We start from the raw sequence: 8,249 nt of genomic DNA, 5'->3' as shown, positions 1-8,249 counted from the left end.
TCCTCCTTTGCACCTGCATCCTCCATCACCGTTCATCATGGTAGTATGTTGTGTTGCCAGGATCCTCGACACGGATGTTGGTAAACCTTGATGAATATGGAAATGCTCAAGTTCTTGAGAGCACCCACAAGCGCTAGGTGTTTTCACCGGCACTAACTGGGATTGCTCCCAGTTTCCTTCGGTTATGCTAAACCTTTCAAACAGGAGATTCACTCTCTACTGTTGAGCTTCTCCCCAGTTACTAGAATCATTCCTAGCATTTCCATTTTTGTTCCCAGCTTGCACCGTCATTGTGCCATCCTACCTTGGATTACCCTAGCCAGTAATTACTGATCAAGATCATCTTCAAGTGGTCTTACCATGAGTCCCATTCATTTCCGATGATATACAAAAAAATCATCCATTTCGTTGTCTTCGACAAGGTATTCCACATCGTCCATTCTAGCCCGAGTGTGTCGTTCTCCCGAACTCCGCCAGACGATTGCTGTGATTGCCTTAGGCTAGTATAAAGAGTTTCCATGATCTTTGTATCAAAAGTAATTCTTTTTGCCACTTAAGGAATAGTTCTACGAGTCACCTTCCCCAAGATGCCCCGTTATGGAATCATGGCAATTTTCCTCGCTACTTTGAAACCTTCGTCAAATTGTTTCTTCCGTCCCTCCTGATGCATGTTATGCCTCTCAGCTCAAGAGATGTTTCAATGCCTCCCTCCATGAGTTGATCCTGAGTTGTTCGATATTCGAGAAGATCGATCCTTCTAGAGTTTTCCCCTTTCCTCTTGTTGTCTTGTCGGTTGGAGTTCTCAGAGCAAGACATCGAGACAAAGATGATGATCGAATCAACGTTCTTATGAAGTGCAACCTGGATCGTGAAGATCGTGTTAGCTTTGCATCCCCTCTGTCTTCTCACCTCACGTCTTGAATCTCGGGACGAGATTCTTGTTTAGTGGGGGTGAGCTGTCACAGCCCCAGATCAGCCCTTGCTTGATTTCTCTTGCATCCATGCATCATGTTTAAATTCAAATGAAATTTGAATTGAGGAATTTTCAAAGCCTCAGAAACCTTTTAAAAATGATCAACATTAAAATCTTCTCAAAGAAGCCCAAGAAAATGTTCCTGTTAAACCTTGAAAAATATTGGCAAGAATAACATTCAAACCAATATTTTTGGAATCACAGAAATATTTATTTTGGGCCTTTTTGAATTAAATCAATGACATATTTGGGTTGGATTTATTTCTGTTACATAAGAAATAAAGTTCATATATTTTTGTGAGTTGCCTGTGACCTTGGACTAGTTTCTGAGCTCACATAACAATTACAGAAAGTTTAGAAAATGATCTGATGTTTTAAATCAAGTCAAAACAAATAGCAGAAAAATTAGAAAAGAGAAATAAAAGTCGGAAGAGAGAGAGAACCTTACCTGGGCCTTACCTGCAGCCCAAGTGGCTAGGCCAGCCCACCTGGCCCATGCCAGTCACCACCTACCTTTGCCAGTAGGCAGAGGAGGGGGACAGCGCACCGCCGCCGAGCACGCGCCCGCGCCACCTCCTGCTTCCCCGGCCCCTCCTGGCGACGCCACGACGACGCCCCGAAGCCCCTGTCTCCTCTCCCTCACTCGCTGCACTCTCTCCCCTCCTCTGTCTCTCTCCCCGCAGCACCACCGAACGGAGCCGTCGCCACCGTCGCCGTTGCCGTGGCCACCGAGCCCCCCCTCGCCTAGCTAGGATATCCAGAGGAACCGCCATCGTCTCCTACGTCTCCTCGACGAAGTAAGCAAGCCCCGACGCCCGGAAGCGTCGCCATCGAGCTCGTCCCCGCCGCCTCTGGCCGGAGATCGCCGGTGTCGATTCGCCTCGACCAGAGCGTCCCCGAGGCCGCTGACCTGCCCTGTCGCATCCCTGTGAGCTCCTGATTCTTCCCCTTGCTCGCCCCCTTCGTGCCTGTCCTCCAGCTGCCGTCCCACCATGCCGAGCGCTCCTCGCCGCCGGCCATGGTGCCGTCGCGGCCACAGCTGCTGTACCTCGCGTCCGAGGCCGTCGGCATGCTCACCGCGCTCCCAGGAGCCGATAACTCCCACCAACTCCTCTTCCCGCACACCACAACGCTGCCTCGGCCAACCCCGTGCGGGCGCCGCCGCGGGTGTGCTCCCCGCCGTCGTTCTGGTTCACCCCGGCTCGAGCTAATGGCACCGTTGGACGCGGACGAGTCGCAGTTGCACGTAGAGCCCCTCCGCCGCCGATTTGGTCGCCGGAGGGCAAAACCCGAGCGACGCCGCCGTCTCTGGACGTCGCCGGCGACTAACCGCCGACCCAACACGGCTGTTAGGAGCTAATCACCCCACTAACTACCACCTGAGTCAATGACAGCCGGGCCCCACTGTCTAATTAACCAGCTAATAAAAATAGATTAAATTAATCTAAGTCAAGTGGCCCACGTGTCAGTTTGACTACGCTGACGTGGCCGTTGACCTGGCCCCACTGGTCAGCCACTGTTCCTGCCCTGTCACACTGACGTGTGGACCCCACTGGTCAGGTTTGACCTGACCGGGTTAGTTGACCTGCTGACGTCACACTGACGTCAGGCTGACGCAGTATTACATTTTCTGGATTTATTTTATTCAGGAAATTCCAGAAAATAGTATAAACTTCTAAAAATCATATAAAATCAACCGTAGCTCAGAATGAAATAATTTATATATGAAAAATTATCAGAAAAATGCAATCTATCCATCTGTATCATTTTCATGCATGTCAAACTAAGTTATACCTGCTGTATAGGTGAAAACATGATAATGCACTATTTGAATTCATAGTTTGAATTTGAATTTGAACCTTGAGTTCAAATCAACCCAAACCTTTCTGTTGCTAGTTGCATTAGGCCAAATCACGTCATATTGCCATGTCATGATCATGCATCATATTGTGCATTGCATTGATTGTGTTCTTCTTGTTTGCCGGTGATTGTCCCCTCTCGATAGCCGTGATTCCGACGATGAGTCGATGACACCGATGAAGAACTATACTATCTTCAGAAGTGCCAGGCAAGCAAAACCCCCTTGTTCATTCCGATACAATCCCATTCTCTCGCTCCTGCTCTCTTCTACTGCATTAGGACAACATCGATTCAACTGTTACATGTTGCGGTAGTTGAACCCCTTTTCCTCTGCATGACCTGTCATTGCCACAGTAAATAGATGAAACCCACTAGCATGAGTAGGAGTTGTTTGAGCCCTGATGTGCCTACTCATTCATGCTTGTTTGTCATGCCTGCTACTGCTTAGAGTTGAGTCGGGTCTGATTCATCGGGGATGAATTGGAATGGTGATGAACATGTCCTACTGTGTGTGAGCTAAGTGTGTGAACACGATTTGGTAAAGGTAGCGGTGAGAGGCCATGTAGGAGTACATGGTGGGTTGTCTCATTGAAGCCGTCCTCAGGAACTGAGTTCTGTGTTTGTGATCCATGATACAGTTACTACCACGCATTGGGCCCGAAACCAATGGACCCTCTCGGCTTCTTAATCACCCTTGTCCTCTGTCCAGGAGTTGCAAGTAGTTTCTGGTGTTTGTAGTATGCTGGAGGCCGTGGACAGCGCTGACCGAGGGGTGGGCTGTGATGCGGTAGGCACGTGGCACGGTGTACCGGGCGCCCGTTTGGTGTCTCGGGAACCCTGCACACATCGTTCGGGGCCGTATGTGGAAACCTCGGCCGGACTCCCTGCGGATGGAACCTGAATAGGCGATAAACCTGGACTAGAGACTTGAGTGTTTAGGTAGGCTGTGGCCGACTCCCTCGCCAGGCTTCCGCTTGAAGGTTGCCGAGGTACACGACGTGTACATGGTGGTAAGTGGCGAGAGCGTGTGTGACGAAGTACACCCCTGCAGGGTTAACATCATCTATTCGAATAGCCGTGTCCGCGGAAAAGGACTTCTGGGTTGCCTATAACAGTTCATAGACAAGTGAAAGTGGATACCCTAAAATGCGCAAGATAAGCGTGAGTGCTATGGATGGCGTTCTCGTAGGGAGACGGGAGCGGGTCCATAGTGGAGTATTGATATGGTGAATATGTGGACTCGTGTGCGCCACCTCAAAAGAGTTCTTGCAGTCGTAGTTAGGATAGCCACCGAGTCAAAGCTGGCTTGCTGCAGTTAAACTCCACCACCCCCTTTGTTGATACCGATGCATATGTAGATAGTTCTGATGTAAGTCTTGCTGGGTACATTTGTACTCACGTTTGCTTATTTTATGTTTTGCAGAGAGACGTCAGTCTCGCTAGTAGTTCCGTGTGGACTTCGACGTTTAGCTTGATACCTCAGCTACGATCTTGTGCCCTCGGCAGGATCTAGTAGATAGTCAGGCTTCTCAGCCTTTTTCATTTGTAGATGTCTGTACTCAGACATGTTAAGCTTCCGCATGTGTTTGACTTGTATGCTCTGAATGTTGGGTCATGAGACCCATGTTTGTAATATCTGGCTCTTCGGGGCCTAATGAATAAATACTCTGAGTCGTAGAGTCTTGTTGTGATGCCATGTTGTATTTGCACATATCGAGCATATTGTGTGTATGATTGAAATGCTTGGTATGTGTGGGATCCGACAATCTAGTTGTCTATCCTTAGCAGCCTCTCTTATGGGGAAATGTAGTCTAGTGCCTCCTTGAGCCATAGTAGTCCGCTACAGCCCGGTTCACCGGAGTCCTGCTAGCCCAGCACTACTGCTCTGGACACTTGACTGGCCGGCATGTGTTTCATATCGTTCCTGTGTCTGTCCCTTCGGGGAAATGTCACGCGGTGACATCCGGAGTCCTGCCTAGCCTGCTACAGCCCGGGTTCCCGGAGTCCTGTTAGCCCAGTGCTACAGCCCGGATTCTCACGCTGCTGACCGACACGTTCGATGTTGATTCACGTATGCCTGTCCCCATACGTTAGTGCCGCTTTGGGTTCACGACTAGCCATGTCGGCCCGGGTTCTCTGTCATATGGATGCTAGCGACATTATCATATACGTGAGCCAAAAGGCGCAAACGGTCCCGGCCATGGTAAGGCGACACCCGTGGGGATACCGTGCGTGAGGCCGCAAAGTGATATGAGGTGTTACAGGCTAGATCGATGTGACCTAGAATCGGGGTCCCGACGAAAGGGCCCAGATTCCCTCACCGCCCTGGCCGCAATATTAGCCGACCTGTATAAAGGGGAAAAAGAGGAGTTCACTCTTCTTATGCGCCGAGAGGGTTTTTCCATGTACAATCCTCCTAACTGGGTGAGTTTTACTCCCACCATGTTACTCAACCCTTTCCTTGAGCCACTTTTAATTAACCCGTCCATTTGTAACAGGAATGGCAGAAAGTTACCGCGGGGATCTATAGCCCCGCCCCACAGCCGGAGGACCATAACCGGGACCTTGACACCAGATTCAAAGAGGATCCGGACATATTTGTAGAGCTTGAGGAGGGAGTACTCTACCAGGCGAGCTACGATGGCACAGAAGTGGCCATCATGGCCGACTATCCCAGCCTCCTTCCTGCTTCACATGTAATTAATCAGAAGACATCTCCCCCGAAAGAGCTTCCTCATTCTGCCTCACCCACCGCACTGTCTCGTGCTCCAAAGAAGAGGCGCTCGTCGTTGCATGCTGCACCAGAGGCGACTCACAAGAGAGCGGCGCCCGCGCCGGGCAAGCCTTCGAAGAGGAAGACAAATAAAAACACGGCCGAGCCTTCATCAAAGAGGTATGGCTTTTTAAATATGCCCCTTGGCAGTCACATCGAACTGTGACATCGTCCATTATGTCTTATCAGGAAGAGCGTGCTGATACGTCCATTTTGCATCATGTTTTTATATCGATATTTATTGCATTATGGGCTGTTATTACACTTTATGTCACAATACCTATGCCTATTCTCTCTTATTTTACAAGGTTTACATGAAGAGGGAGAATGCCGGCAGCTGGAATTCTAGGCTGGAAAATGAGCAAATATTAGAGACCTGTTCTGCACAGCTCCAAAAGTCCTGAAACTTCACAGAGGCAGTTTTTGGAATTAATAAAAAATACTGAGTGAAGAAAGTACCAAAGGGGGGCCACCTACCATCCACGAGGGTGGGGGGCGCGCCCTACCCCCTGGGTGCGCCCCCTGCATCGTGGGTCCCCTGGCAGGCCTTTGGTGCCCATCTTCTGCTATATGAAGTTTTTTACCCTAGAAAAAATCATAAGCAAGGTCACGGGACGAAACACTGCCGCCACGAGGCGGAACCTTGGCGGAACCAATCTAGGGCTCCGGCGGAGCTGTTCTGCTGGGGAAACATCCCTCCGGGAGGGGGAAATCATCACCATCGATCCTCTCAGCGGGAGGGGGTCCATCTCCATCAACGTCTTCACCAGCACCATCTCCTCTCAAACCCTAGTTCATCTCTCGTAACCGATCTTTGTCTCAAAACCTCAGATTTGTACCTGTGGGTTGCTAGTAGTGTTGATTACTCCTTGTAGTTGATGCTAGTTGGTTTATTTGGTGGAAGATCATATGTTCAGATCCTTTATGCATATTAATACCCCTCTGATTATGAACATGAATATGATTTGTGAGTAGTTACGTTTGTTCCTGAGGACATGGGAGAAGTCTTGCTATAAGTAGTCATGTGAATTTGGTATTCGTTCGATATTTTGATGAGATGTATGTTGTCTTTCCTCTAGTGGTGTTATGTGAACGTCGACTACATGACACTTCACCATTGTTTGGGCCTAGAGGAAGGCATTGGGAAGTAATAAGTAGATTGTCGGATCACGGGTTCCGGCAAAACCCTTGAGGTTCGAACTTTGTGGTGCGCGCGAAGTTCTTCCCCTAGCGATCCACGCCCGAGCTTGCTAAGATCTCGCGGACGAACTCAACGAACTCACAACACAAGAGACACAAGATTTATACTGGTTCGGGCCACCGTTGTGGTGTAATACCCTACTCCAGTGTGGTGGTGGTGGATTGCCTCTTGGGCTGATGATGAACAATACAAGGGGAAGAACAGCCTCCTGAGGTTGAGGTGTTCTTGTGCCTGGTGTGTGGCTAAGGATCAGCTAAAGATCAGATGCCCCCTATGGTGGTAGCTAGTCCTACTTATATAGGCCCTGGTCCTCTTCCCAAATATTGAGCGGCAAGGGAGCCAACAACGGCCAATTTGAATGGTGACAGCTCGTACAGCTTATCCTGACAAAAGCGGTCTTCGCCTGCAAAAGGCTCTGGTGGTGACGCCGCCTTGGGCTCCATGGTGACCTCCGTCTTGCCGTCCGGCTGGTCTTGGTCTCGTTGCACCGATATGGAAACCTTTGCTTGACACCTCGGTACTCCGCGCCTGCGCTTGCTTCCTTAGCACCAAAGGGGAAACGAGGACACTGCGCGTGCTGGCGCCCGCCTGGCGTCCGCCTGATCTCTATCGTCATGGCTCACGTCACGAGAACCTCGCGAGGTTTGGCCTACCTTGATCTCTCCGCTCCTCGCGAGCCAACCTGGTGAGGCCACTCCTGAGGAGGTCTTGTGTCGTCCGCCTCGCGAGGCTTGGCCCCTCGCGAGGGTCTTGAATGCCTTGTTGATGAAGATGGGCCGTATGGGCCTGCTAGCACAGCCACGCCGTGGGCCGCATGCAGGCAAGTCTGGGGACCCCCGTTCCCAGAACGCCGACAGTAGCCCTCGGGCCCAAGGCGTGCTCATGCTTGGCTTCGAGGTGAAGCCAAAGGTCAAGTGCGGAGCGCCGCGGGCCCCAAAAGCCTGCGGCCTTGGTCGACGCGTGGCGGTTGATTGGACGTGGACATCTCCACTTCCCCACGTTGCCTCGGCAATTACCCGATTTGACAATTCCCTGCGACATGCAGGGGAAAACCATCATTACCTGTGATCATGGGAGGCGCCGGTTGGCCTTCTCCCGCTATAAATGGGGAGGGGGGCAGAGCCCCCGTCGCCCATCTCTTCCCAGTTCGCTTGCTTCCTCCTTGATCCACCGCTAGTAGCAATTCCCATGGCGCCGATCCGAAGATTCTCAGCCGAGGAGAAAGGAAAGGCTCCCCGCGACGAGCCAGGGCCGCTTCCGCCGAAGAAGAGGCCAGTCCACCGACGCGACATTGTCGTGAGGGCGGAAATGACGAGGCCCTGGTGCGAACGGCCACCTCCAGGGTATCCGCTGCCCTTGTACGCCCAAGTCGAGGCTCGGGAGGAAGGAGCGACGATCGGCGCCGCCCGCGGCACGACCGCGGCCGCCGCGCGATGGCGACA

Source organism: Triticum aestivum, chromosome 1D (assembly GCF_018294505.1).
Source record: "Triticum aestivum cultivar Chinese Spring chromosome 1D, IWGSC CS RefSeq v2.1, whole genome shotgun sequence".
NCBI lineage: Eukaryota > Viridiplantae > Streptophyta > Magnoliopsida > Poales > Poaceae > Triticum > Triticum aestivum.
Note: the sequence above shows the minus strand (reverse complement) of the source record.